Here is a 13,953-nt window from a genome sequence, read left to right as displayed (position 1 = left end):
AGTGCTGTGGTATAGCCTGAAGCCATGCTGGATGAAAGTGGTAAATTGATAGACTGGGATCTTAGATTGTTCAGACCCATTTTCCAGTTTTTCTAAGGAATTCTGTAACCCCGTCATGTAATTTTGGCAAACAATAAATAACTAATAAACACTCAAAGTACAGGTAAAACAGATGTTTAAGAAGAAATGGCAAGAGGGTTCTAACAAGAATTCAGGACCCCCCCCCCCGAAAAAGACAGTCCAATTCAGAATGAGTATTTAAGGGACTGTCTCCCCCCACCTATCCTGGCAGTCCCTTTTTCCTTGTAGAAAGTCTGAATCTCCATTTTTCTCTTTGGCAACAGATAGTTTCAGACAAATGGGTTCTGAAGATCATTCATTAAGGTTACAGATGACAGTGGGAGGAAACTCACCTTTTCAGGGGTAATTTGTCATCCATCAAACTAAACTCCTTTATTTTTACCTATCCTTCCCATGCTGTCCCAGTGAGTGATACAGTTCCTCCTCCAAGGTTAGGGAAAGATTTTTATTCAAGGGTGTTTTTTTTAGTGCCAGGGAATGAAAATCATTTTGAAACCGGTTCCTGTTTGTCATTGTGTCCAAGTTCAGAATGATGTCACTTTGTAATCTGTTACCTGTTATTCCTCACTCATGTTTACTGGTAACACTATATTTAAAAAGATGCTCATCACATCCCAGTTCATGCAGACTTCAGGTGTTTCTTAAGGTTTTGTATGTCAGGATCACATTATCACTTCTCTGCCTTACCCTTTAGACTATTCTCTGCACCAAAAGTGTTCACAAACTGTCTAACTCCAGTTATGGTTCATTGTAGGCTACATGATATCCACATTTTCCATATTTCGACAACACTTATTTTTTCAAAGTCTTTTTCAAAGTGTCCAGAATCTCTGACCTGGTTGAGAGATCTCTTACACAAGGTAGGATTCTAAGAGAACATTCAAAAATCTTTGTCTCCTTCACACAGGATTGTGGTCATGGGGTGTTAGTTGGACACCTCTATTCAAAGAGATTTTCTTTCAGAGGAAAAAAATATTGATCTATATTTGGATCTTTTTCTAAGGTTTTCCACTCACTTCAGTCACTGCAAGGGAATACCTCAGGATTTTGGGTCTCATGGCTTCTATGATGATCATGATATACTTAACAAGGCTCCACATGAGAAAGGTACAATGGTATCTGTCTTTTCAAATCCCAATCCTAGGGTTAGTCTGAAGAGAAATCACTTTGTGGAGACAGCAAATATCCCATAATCTGCGTCTCCCCTTCTCCAGCCTTGCTTCAAATCACAAGCTTTCACAGCCCCTGATACCCACTACCAATGCACCTCAGACTTTACTTGGGCAGTAGTTTCAAGAAGGATAAATGTGCAAGGTGTTTGGGACACCAAAGACAGATGCAAGCACATAAATATAAAAGAGATGCTTGCCCTGATCAAGGCACTCTCTTAATCATCTTTGGTCCCTGGAACCTTTTCATGTTGTTACAGACAGTACTACTGTCATCTGGTACATCAGCAGGCATCACAGCATAGTCTCACTCTACAGCCATCCTACACTCTGTAAATTCAAAATTGTGCGGCAAACAAGTGGTGCAGGACTAGGGGGCAGATCTCAGGAATGAAAACTCAATCAAGGAGTCTTCCAAGATGTGATCCATCTGTGGGGAGTTCCTCAAGTTAGACCTATTTGCCTCCACTCTGAACAATCAATTGGCAGAATTCTGCTCCAGGACTCCATGTAAGAAGGCCTGGAAGACCGATCCCTTTTCTTTTCCTTTGACAGCAGTGTTCATGTATGCTTTTCCACTAATATCCAAGGTATTTTTGAAGATTCAGGAGGAATCCCTCAAGACCATTGTGGTAACTCACGCCTGGCCCAGGCAACAGTGGTTTCTAGCCTTTTTTTTTCTTTCAGGGCTCAGCCTCCCTTTCTCTACTGGCATGAAAACTATGAAGGTATTGGCACCAAAACCTGTCTTTTTAGTCAGGTCACCTTGAGTTGACTGGGTGAGTGGAAAGTACTCTGAAGGTTTGTAAACTGGACATCTTTTCTATCCCATACAGGATATAACCTATATAGCCAAGGCTACTGCAGCTGTGATCATTTGAACATTTACTGTTATGGTAGGTTCACTTACACAACTGTAATGACTTTGACTGTGTGATATGCTTTGTATATTATATTATTCTTGGCCTTTGCTGAGTTTTATAACTTTATTCCTTTATGATGTTCTTCGTGTTTCACTGTTGCAGTCATCACATTTGGGTTATCTGCCTGCAGGTAACCCTCAGCCACCCTGAATACCAGAGTCTTCAGATTTCTGCGTTGGATGCTGTCACTTCTTTCATGACGTCAGGTCGTCGAGCATAAAACATGCAGCCGACCCCATTACATCAGTCTTTCTTGCTGTGTGGTACCTGAAGCAGTTCACAAGTGCCGGTCGGCCGACTCCTGAAATTTTCGTTTTCGAGTTTCAGACCTAAAGTCTTCAAAAAGATAAGTACCCCTTTGGGGATCCTTTTTTCTTGCTCTAACCGATGTCAGAAAAAATGAACAATTGTCTTGCCTGTAGAAAGCAAATTCCTCATAGAGATTTTTATTCTTACTGCATCACCTGTTTAAGCGCAGACCACAACGTACCACGCTGTCAGTTTTATGCCTTGTTCAACACCTGCACTATTAGTTGTCGGGCTACTTTTGTAGCTAAATACTTTAATTCTCAATCTCTGTACTTCGAAATGGCCTCGTTAAGTCATCCAACTACCGATCTTCTGAAAAAAACGTAAGGATAAAGACAGAGACAGACCACATAGGCCCAAAACTGCCGACAACGCTTCTGTTAAGCTAGTTGCCAGTCTGCCGGTACTCAGTGAGGCGCTTTCACAGCCCCTGATACCCACTACTACAGATTTGCAGACCTCTACTTAGGTTCATAGGTAGGTACTAGGCTATCTGCCCGAGGGCATTTATAAGCGTAGCCAGAGTGTGTCAGCTTTCACCACCCCATTGATTAATTAACTGAGCCTCTGTCAAGAAGAGCCAATGAAGTTATCCCAGGGGTGTATTTTCTGTTACCCATCCACTCGTCAAGGTTTCTCTTGAGTGTTAGTGAGGGGCTCTGCCTAATGTGGTTAGGAATTTTGTTCCAAAGCTTGAGGAGTCTCTGTGACCGGAATCTGTCCCTCCAGAATGTTCTATTTATTGTTGTGATGAGGTTTAGCTCACTACAGCGAGTGGCTCGCAGTGACTTGGATTTCTTTAGGTGGAGCATGTCCATCAATTCTGAGTTGGACATGGCTTTGTAAGTCAGGCAGAGATCACCTCTGAGTAAGCGATATGCCACGGAGTACAGCCACAGTTTTTCCAGTCGGGCTGCATAGGACATATGTTTAAGGCCAGTAATCCTCTTGGTGATGTACTTTTGTGGTCTTTCCAGCTGTTGGAAGTGTCTTGTGAGGTACATCCCAAATGGGGCATTGTACTCTGTGATGGGTCTAATGAGTGACGAGATGTGAACCCTTTAGTAATTAGATGGGCTACATAGAAGGATTTCCTAACTATTTTGGCAATATGATTGCCAAAGGAGACATTGCTATCTACCTGGGTCCCCAGATCTCTTATTACCTCTTGTGTATTAAGGGGGTTGTCACCTATGTGTTAATTCATGGGTGTTTTGTTTTTCCCAAACGGGATGACTGTACATTTTTTGGCATTTAGTTGGAGAGTATGACTTTGACACCAGATATCCATCTCAGCAAGGCCCTTTTGGAGAATGTCCGTGTCAGCCGGAGAGTCACTTATGGCTCCCAGTTTGCAGTCATTGGCGAACTTGGTTAGCCATAGTCCTCCTGTATTTGCCTGTACTTCTGAGAAGTATATGCCGAACAGTAGGGGTCCCAGGACCGAGCCTTGTGGGACACCACTTGTGACTGGTTTAGAGTCGGACCTGGAGCCTGCTGTTCTTACCGTGTGAGTTCTGTCTGTAAGGCAGTTGGCAACCCATCTCGTGACATAGGGGTTTATGTTCAGGCTGGTGAGTTTTTCTATAATTCCTGAGTGGGGAATGGTGTCCAAAGCCTTGGCGAGGTCAAGGTAGGCTGTGTGAACCACCTTCCCCTCACCTATGCCCTTGGTGACTGTCTCAAAGAAGTCAACCAGGTTTAGTAGGCCTGATCTGCCCTTAACAAAGCCAGACTGGGTCGGGTCAAGTGTGCGGAGGTTCCCAATATCTTTGTTAATGAGTTCCATGATGATGCGCTCCATAGCCTTGCAGACCAGGCTAGTCAATCTTATGGGGGCGATAGTTACCAGGGTCAGTTGTGGCCCCTCCTTTGTGGAGCGGAATAACCGTTGCTGTGCGCCATTCTGTGGGCACGTAGCCTGTGGAAAGGCTAAGGTTGAACAGTGTGTTTAGGTGGGGGGTTAGTTCGTTCTGTAGTTCATGCAAGATGCAGCTTGGGACACCATATGGCCCCATTGACGGTGTGCTTTTGGCTTTTGAAAGGGCTGTTTTCACCTGTGCGTCTGTGATTTCTGGGACACTACAATTTTCCAGTATTGTTGTGGGCCCTTTTGGGGGTGAGGGGGGGGTGAAGTTTGCACTGAATCTATCTGCCAGGATGTTGGCAATATCAGTAGGTTCAGTATATTTTGTGCTATTTTGCACTAGCTCAGAGCATATCTGCGAGTTGCCATTTAGATTCTTGACATAGCTAAAGAAGGCTTTGTGGTTATCTTTCGAATCCTTTGCCATTTTTCTTTCGAAGTTAGCCTTGGATGATTTTATGAGGGACCTTAGTTTCTTACTGATCAGGGATGTCTTTCCTTCTTGGGATTTGCTTTTTTTCTGAACTAGTTTCCTCCTTCTATTGTACAGCCTGTTTATGGCAGGGGTCTACCAGATTGGTTTCCTTCTTTTAGGGGAGTGAGTCTTGGTTTTGCTAGGGATGGCACAATCCATGCATCATTGTAGATGCTCATAGAGTGCATTTATAAAGGTTCCTGCATCTTGGACACTGTTATCCTTTAGCGTGGGGGCTGTGAAACTTACCACCTATGTCTTAAGTAAGGTGAGGTTTGCTATAGAAAAGTTTTTCACTGTGGTTTCCTTGGTTGGGGGTGGTGGTGTGGTGTGGACATCCAGAGTGATTAGTTTATGGTCTGATCTAACCAGTGACGGGTTGACCTCCAGTGCGGAACACCTGTCGCCCATGTTGATGACTGGGTCCAATATGTTTTCACCTCTGGTAGGGGAGTTTACCAGCTGATCCAGGGCATTTGAGTTGATAAATTCCAGGAAGCGCTGGACCAGGGAGTTTGTACTTGAGTAGTACTGAGACCCATTCGGAGTCTGGTATGCCATGAGATGCTTCTTCGACTATGGAACCTGCGGATGTCTCTACCTTAGATGAGTTCGGAGCTGCTGTGCAGGCACTGGCTTCTGAGGTTCTATTCAGGCCTTCCAACTTTCATATTAAACCAATGACTTAATTTCAACCTAGAAATACCAAATTCCTCAGGCCTAAAGCTCGCACTACACCTAGAAAACCGACGACCAAGCCGCATACTTGGGCCCATATGCCTCAAAAACAAATTATTAGAATGGCTGAAGACCTTATTGCCTTAATTAGGGGAAGCCAGCCTTCTCCCTCTAAGAGACCTAGCACAGATTTTCTTTATGATTCTTCTGATCAGGAATCTGATATTTCTGCTCCTCCTGACTACCAGGATTTATCCTTATCTTCTTGTGAGGATTCTGATGTAGAGGATTCCATTCCCTCTGCATCCCCTCCAGAAGATTTTTCTTTTTGTGAAACCTTGCATACCCTTAGGGAGTATTTCCGCTGGGAAAGTCAGGACTATTCTGAGCCCTAAAAGAGACATAGGGAATTTTTACTCCTGACTCAACACAGGCCTCTAGATATCCCTCCTGTTCTGGAGATTGTAGATGATGTTTTCTTGAAATCCAGCCTTACCCCAGACACTTTGCCTCCAGCTCCTAGGAAACCTGACCGGTACTACAGAGTACCTGACTCTCACAAATTCCTCTTCAAGAATCCTACTGCGGATCCAGAGACCATTTCCCAAGGACCAAAAGGCCTTAAGGCTATTACTGCCAAAAAGCCTACCCATTCTAATAGGGACTCTAGAGCTTTAGACAGATGGGGTAAGAAGGTGTACACTTCTGCTACTTTGGCCATTAGGGCTTTAAATTGCCAGTTTCATATGTTAAAGTATCAGCAACATATTATGGGACTACTTAAACAGAAAATTATGTTGATTCCTGAATGTGCTGAACACAAAGATTTGCAAGAGTTCATGCATTCTGCTGAACAAGTTGGTAAACATAATTTGCAGTGTGGTTTTGATGCTTTAGAAGCATCTTGCAGGGCTGCTGTCACTGGGTCTGTACTTTGGCTTAAGGAACAAAATTTGTCAGATCATGTCAAAGCTAAATTACTGGTTGTACCCTTAAACCAAGACTGCCTTTTTGGCAACATAGCAGAAGTCCTCAAAAGGATGGAGGAAAAGCTAAATCTATGCAAACTGTTAAAGATTTCTTACAAGTACAGATTTCTAGATTCAGTAAGCATTGGCCTTCAAAGAACTGGTCTTTTCCAGTCCCTTCCAGGCCTTCTCAGTCCAAACCCAGTAGCAGCAGACCACCAAGACTTCAGTCTCAAGCTATGCACAGATCTAAGCAGTTGGGGGGGCTCCCACTTCCAAAGCAGGGAGTAGTAAGCCACTTCCCTATGGAAAATGGCACAATGGCTTATCCTTAACTCTTCCAAACCCTGCTCAACTACTTGCTCCCTTAGGAGGAAAGCTCGCCCTGCATGCAAAAAACTGGAAACTCATTACCCAGGACAAATGGGTTTTAAACATAATTTCCCTAGGATACAGATTCCACTTCCACTCACTACCAATCCCAAGTGGATGGCCAGACCTCCCCCAAATCAGTGGGCGGAGGCCCAAAAACAAGTGCGCTCTCTCCTCAGTATCAGGGCTATTCAACCTGTCCCAGCAGAACAAAGGGGGCAAGGTTTTTATTCAAGACTGTTCCTGGTTCCCAGAAAAGAAAACTCCTGGCATCCTATCCTGGACCTGTCTATTCTCAACACCTTTCTGGTGGTTCCAAAATTCAAAATGCTAACTCTTCAACAGCTTCTTCCTATGCTAGCCAAGGATGCCTGGCTGGCAACCCTAGACTTGAAAGAAGCTTACCTGCACATCCCAATAAGGGAATCTGCAGACAATACCTTCATTTCAGGGCAGTTCTCTGCACTTCCCTTTGGCTTATCTACTGCATCCAGGGTATTCACAAAGTGTCTAGCTCCAGCCATTGCATTTTGCAGGCAGAGAAATATTCAGATTTACCCATACTTGGCCGATTGCCTGATTCAGGCAGAAAGTCAGGACTTGCTATTACAACACCTAGCATTTGTAAAGAGACTTCTAACCTCACTGGGGTACACCATCAACGAGAAGAAATCACACCTAGTACCCTGCCAACAGAGTGTATTCCTGGGAGCAAGCTTGAACACAACTTCCCAGATGGCATTCCTCACTCCAGAGAAACAAGTTTGACAACCTACTTCAACCTACTGGCCACAAAAACCCAGCTGTCTGCAAGGAAAATCCTGCAAGTCCTGGGGTTCATGGCCTCTTGCATTCTGTTAATTCCGTATGCAAGACTGCATATGAGGAAACTTCAATGGTATCCAAAAAGTCTATGATGTCAACATTCTCAGGACCAGGAAACAGTGATTCCTATCATTCCTTGTCTAAGGGCAGAGTTCCTTTGGTGGGCATAGGCCTGCTACCACAACAAGGGACTCCCTTTCACTCTACCCCCTGCCGCCCAAACCCTAACAGACGCATCAAACTATGCATGGGGGGCTCACATGGCAGGGCAGTGCATTCAGGGCAAATGGAACCCAAAACAGATGCACCTGCATCTCAGTCAAAAAGAAATGCTAGCTGTACAGAACGCTCTGACAGCCTTCAAAGACCTTATTCTTCCAGGACAACTATTGGTTAAGACGGACAACACCACAGTTATGTGGTACATAAACAAGTAGGGAGGAACCCATTCCTACTCACTCTGCAAACTAGCCATGGCTCTGTGGAACACAGCCTTGAACTACCAAGTGAACTTGCAAGCTCAATTCCTGGCAGACAACTTAAGCAGAAATCTCACAGACCTACACGAATGGAAACTGGAACCCAAAATATTCAAGCTGTTGAACAAATGGGGGATACCAGAGGTAGACGTGTTTGCCTCCCCTCAGAACTACCAGTTGAACAAATTCTGCACCAGAACTCCCCACAGTCAAGCTTGGAAAGTGGATGCCCTGTCCTTTACCTGGGAAAGTCTCTCAATTTATGCCTTTCCCCCTCTGCCTCTCCTCTCGATGGTTCTACTAAAGTTCAAACAGGACAAACCAAGGACAATACTGATTGCCCCAGACTGGCCACACCAGCACTGGTATCCCCTTTTGCGCAGTCGGACTGTGCTACAACCATGACACCTGCCTCAGACCCCTTCCCTGCTGTCCCAGCAAGCGGGCCAGATTCTGCACCCTCAGCTTCAAACCCTGAACATTGCAGTCTGGTTAATTCCCTGAGCTCACCCCTAGCAGCCCTCAGTAAGCAGGTGCTGGATGTCATTCTTGAGGCAAGGAGGCCTAGTACCAGAAAACCCTATTCAGAAAAGTAGAAAAGATACTATTCCTGGAGCCAGGCTCAGGGAAGGGGCACAACGGTGCCCAGCTTACCCCATATTCTAGTTTATTTAACAGAAATGGCCTTTCTTTCTCTTTTATTAAGATTCATGCCTCTGCCATTTCAGCACATTATAATACTGAGCCACCCCTCTTCTCTCATCCCCTGCTAAAACAATTCCTTAGAGGGGCCAAAAATTCAAGCCCCCCACAGGAGAGCTCCCACTCCAGCCTGGGACCTTAACTTTGTATTGGAAAAAAACTCACTCTTCCCCCCCTTTGAAACAGCTGCTATAGCAGAGTTGAAATTCCTTTCTTGGAAAACAGCCTTACTTCTAGCCTTCACTTCAGCAAGAAGAGTGTCTGAACTGCAGGCCCTCATGGCAGTGGAACCCTTCATTATCTTCCATGCGGATAGGGTTTCCCTCAGGACTTATCCATCCTTTATGCCCAAGGTGGTGTCTAGTGTGGCTCTAAACTAGTCCATTCATTTGCCTAGTTTTTTCCCTAATCCTCAAAATAAGGGGGGGAGGATACTGCATTCTCTGGATGTGCACAGACAGTTTAGATTCTGTTTTGACAGAACTAAGCCTCTCAGAAAATCTGACCAGCTGCTAGTTAATTTTGCTGCAGGGTCAGAGGGGAAGGCCATTTCAAAGAAAACCATTTCCAAATGGATAGCCAATTGCATCCATTTCTGCTACAAGCACCATGGAAAACCTACCCCACAGGGAATAAGATCACATTCCACCATGGCTGCCTCTACCACTACAGCATTTCTCAGAGGAGTCCCTACCAGGGACTTCCTGGAAGCTGCTACATGGAGCTCTGTACATACTTTCACCAAGCATTACCACCTGCCTATCTTTTCTAAATCCAGAGCTGGATTTGCCACAGCAGTCTTACAGGGCCTGATTGCCAGCCCTAATGCTCTTTAACTGCCTGCACCCTTCCTTAGCTTTGGGAATCAACCCAAATGTGATGACTGCCACAGTGAAACACAAAGAACACAGTACAGTTGTGTACACTTAATATAAATGTAGATGTTCAAGTGTATTCACTGTTGCAGTCCTGGTTACCTTCCCTCCAGCCCCCTGACTTCTCTTGGCTCTCTTTTCTTCTTGTTTGGAATATATTCTATATTGTGTATTTGCTTTTTGCTGGGGGTGTTCCTTACCATATAATTGCTTCCTATTGTGGGGGCACCTGACATCTGGGGCAAGAAAAAACTGATGTAATGGTGTCAGCTGCATGTTTTATACCCCTGACGACCTGACGACATGGAAGAAGCGAAAGCATCCGACGCAGAAATCCGAAGACTTTGGTATTCAGGCCGGCTGAGGGCTACCTGCAGGCAGTTAACCCAAATGTGATGACTGCAACAGTGAATACACTGGAACATCTACATTTATGGTAAGTGTACACAACTGTATTTTCTTAGTGCTGCTCTTTGCCTTTTAAAAGATTAGAATCTGCCTCTTTTTTTTTTTTTTGTTCCTATGCACTGATTTAAGTTTTGAAATACTTTATATTGGTAACAAGTTGTCTGAATTATGTACAAACACTTTTGTTTATGATGCTTTAAAACATAGTTTTCAATTTAACTGTCCAGAAATGTATTAACTTGCAGTATTTATAGTTTATTTTACATTTGTTATGATCTTGCTTGTTATTGTTAAATTAGGTTTTTGGTGTACTTGTGTGCTTTCATTGTGCATACATATGCTTCATGGTTGTTTTCTGATTAACTAAAATGTTTTTCTGTTTTTGTTTTCTGCTAGTCTGTGGTGCTGTCTGTTCACTTGTATGTGTTACTTTCTTTACATTTTATATTGTTTGTTTCCTGCATTCATATGCACTTTGCAAAGTGTTCCAGTTTCCTTGCATATAGGTTCATAGGTAGGTACTAGGCTATCTGCCCAAAGGCATTTATAAGCCTAGCCAGAATGTGTTGGCTTTCACCACCCCCTTAGATTAGTTCCCTTTGCCTCTGTCCAGCAGAGCCACTGAAGTGATCCTTGGGGTTTCCCATCCACTCGTCAAGGTTTCTCTTGAAGAGGGTTAGCGAGGAGCTCTGCCTAATGTAGATTGGAATCTTGTTCCAGAGCATGGGAAGTCTCTGGGACAGGAATCTGTCCCTCCAGCATGTCCTATTTATTGTGGTGAGGTTTAGATCCCTGGAGCGTGTGGCTCGAGGGGATATGGTTTTCTTTAGGTGGAGCATGTCCATCAGTTCTGGGTTGGACATGGCCTTGTATGTCAGGCAGAGATCACCTCTGAGTAGGCGGTATGCAACCAAGTACAACTGGAGTTTCCTCAGTCAAGCTGAATAGGGCATCTGCTTGAGGCCAGTGATCCTCTTGGTGAGGTACTTCTGTGGTCTTTCCAGTTGTTGCAGGTGTCTTGTAAGGTACATCCCAAATGGGGCATTGTACTCTATGATGGGTCTGATGAGTGATGCGTAGAGGGGCCCAATGACCTCTTTCGATGTGGATGCAAACCCTTTTGTGATTAGGTGGGCCACAAAGAAGGATTTTCTAACCACTTTGGCAATGTGATTATCAAAGGAGAGGTTACTATCTACTTGGGTCCCCAGATCCCTTATTACGTCTTCTGTATTTAGGGGGCTACCACCTATGTGATAGTTTGTGGGTACTTTGTTTTATCCAAAGGGGATGACTATGCACTTTATGGCATTTAGCATCAGGCCATGGATTTGACACCAGGTATCTGTCTCAGTGAGACCCTTTTGGAGGATGTCAATTATAGCCCCTGGTTTGCATTCATCTGCGAACTTGGTCAGCCATAGTCCTCCTGTGCTTGCCTGTACCTCTGAGAAGTATATGCCGAACAGGAGGGGTCCTAAGACAGAGCCCTGGGGAATGCCACTTGTAACCGGTTTAGAGTCAGACCTAGCTCCCGCAACTCTTACCATGTGGGTTCTGTCCATGAGCCAGTTGGCAACCCATCTTGTGACTTAGGGGTTTATGTTCAGGCTGGTGAACTTGTCTATAATACCCAAGTGGGGAATGGTGTTGAAAGCCTTTGCGAGGTCTAGGTAGGCTGTGTGGGCCACCTTTCCCTCGTCTATAACCTTGGTAACTGTCTCAAAGAAGTTGACCAGGTTTAGGAGTCATGATGATCTGCCCATAAAGCTGAACTGGGTAGGGTCCAATGTTTGGAGGTTCTGAATGTCTCTGTTAATGAGATCCATGATGATGCGCTCCATAACTTTACAGAACAAGCTAGTCAGGCTTATAGGGTGATAGTTCCCAGGGTCTGTTGTGGCTCCACCTTTGTGGAGTGTAATAACTGTTGCTGTGCGCCACTCTGTGGGCACGTAGCCTGTGGAGAGGCTGAGTTTAAACAGTGTGTTTAGGTGAGGGGTTAGTTCATCTTTGAGCTCGTGTAGGACGCAGCCTGGGATAACCATCCGGTCCCATTGATGCTGAGTTTTTGGCTTTGGAGAGGGCTGTTTTAACCTGAGTGTCTGATTTCAGGGGCACTACATTCTTCTGGTATAGTTATGGGCCCTTTTGGTGGTGAAGTTTGCACTGAACCTGTCTGCCAGGATGTTGGCTATATCGGTCGGGTCAGTGTCTCTTGTGCCATTCTGCATTAACTCCGAGCAGATCTGTGAATTGCCACTTAGATTCTTGACATAGCTAAAGAATGCCTTGTGGTTATCTTTGGAGTCCATGGCAATTTTTCTTTCGAAGCTAGCCTTGGATGATTTTTATGAGGGAACGTAGTTTCTTGCTGATACTGATCAGGGATGTCTTCCCTTCTTGGGATTTTACTCTTTTCTGTACTAGTTTCCTCCTTCTATTGTATAGCTTGTTTATGGCAGGGGTCCACCAGACTGGTTTCCTTTTCTTGGAGGAGTGAGTCTTGATTTTCTTTGGGATAGCACGATCCATGGATTCTTGTAGGTACCCGTAGAGTACATTTAGTAAAGGATTTTGCAGCTTGGCAGAGTTATCCTTCAGCATGGGGGGTTTGAAACTTCCCACCTCAGTCTTAAGTAATGTGAAGTTTGCTTTTGAAAACTTTTTCACGGTGGTTTCTTTGACCAGGGGTGGTGGCGGAATGTGGATATCCAGAGTGATTAGTTTATGGTCAGATCAAACCAGCGAGGGGTTGACCTCCGGTGTGGAGCACCGATCGCCCATGTTGGTGATGACCAAGTCCAATATGTTATCACCTCTGTTGGGGGTGTTGACCAGTTGATCCAGAGAGTTTGAGGTTATAAATTCTAGGAAATGTTGGTCAAGGGAGTTTGTACTTGAGTAGTTCTCCCAGTTAATGTTTGGGTAATTGAAATCACCCAATATCAGGGTGTTTGGTAGGACTTTTATGTTTCCCAGTGTTTCCAGGAATGTGGAGTGGGGGTCCTGGGACATGGTGGGTGATATGTAGCAAGCTATAGTTTGAGTAGCAGTTTTGCCCGTTGTTAGTTGCGCGTGGATGATCTCTGAAGCATCGTGCTGTGCCACTAACCTGGAGGTGTGTGTATCATTGATGAATATGGATACTCCCCTGCTTTTTGTATTTCGGTCCGGGTTTTTTTGGCCGAAATGTATGGTATGAGTTGTAGCCTGGTATTGCTGGGGTGCTCTCTGGAGCCTTAAACCAGGTTTCTGTTACTGCACATATATTGATTTTCTCCATACTGAGGAGTGCCTCGAGTGTGTGCATTTTGAGGTTTAGACTTCTGGCATTGAGTAGCATTACCCTCAGTTTTTTGTTACTTGTGCTATTTACGGCGGTGGGTTTGTCTTTTGAGCCTTGCCTAAAAAAGGCACTATGAGGGTGGCAAGTGCCTTGGCCAGTATTCGAAAGCCTAAGGGTGACAGGTACAAGCCGTCTCTAGCGAAGCAGCGTGGCTTGTCGAACATGTCATCCCAGGCTGACAGACACTGGATCCCCTTTGAATGACACCAGAAGCTTAGTCAATTGTTGAAATTGATAATTTTGTCTCTGTACCGTGGTCTCATTCTTGGTGAGGGCAGGATGCTACTCAGGGTTAGGGTCATGCCGGCCTGGGCTACGTGATCAGAGCGCTCCTCCATGTAGTCCAGGGAGGTACGGCTCAGGTCATTCACACCAACATGGACAATGACAGTCTCATATTTGTACTTGTTCTGGAGTGACCTGAGTGCTTGTGTCATGTGGCGGATCCTGGCACCCGACAGGCAGCTAACAGT

General features: G+C 44.8%; 1 protein-coding gene across 14 annotated transcripts in view; it reads left to right on the top strand.

Moving 5' to 3' along the window:
• The window catches only part of MYO5A (myosin VA), a 4,204,798-nt gene that overhangs the window by 448,378 nt on the left and 3,742,467 nt on the right, over positions 1-13,953 (top strand). The gene's annotated exons all lie outside the window — the stretch shown is intronic.

This window comes from Protopterus annectens, chromosome 7.part1, assembly GCF_019279795.1.
Source record: "Protopterus annectens isolate FY-2018-M chromosome 7.part1, PAN1.0, whole genome shotgun sequence".
NCBI classification, from domain to species: Eukaryota; Metazoa; Chordata; order Ceratodontiformes; family Protopteridae; genus Protopterus; species Protopterus annectens.
This window is presented reverse-complemented; position numbering and strand designations above follow the sequence as displayed.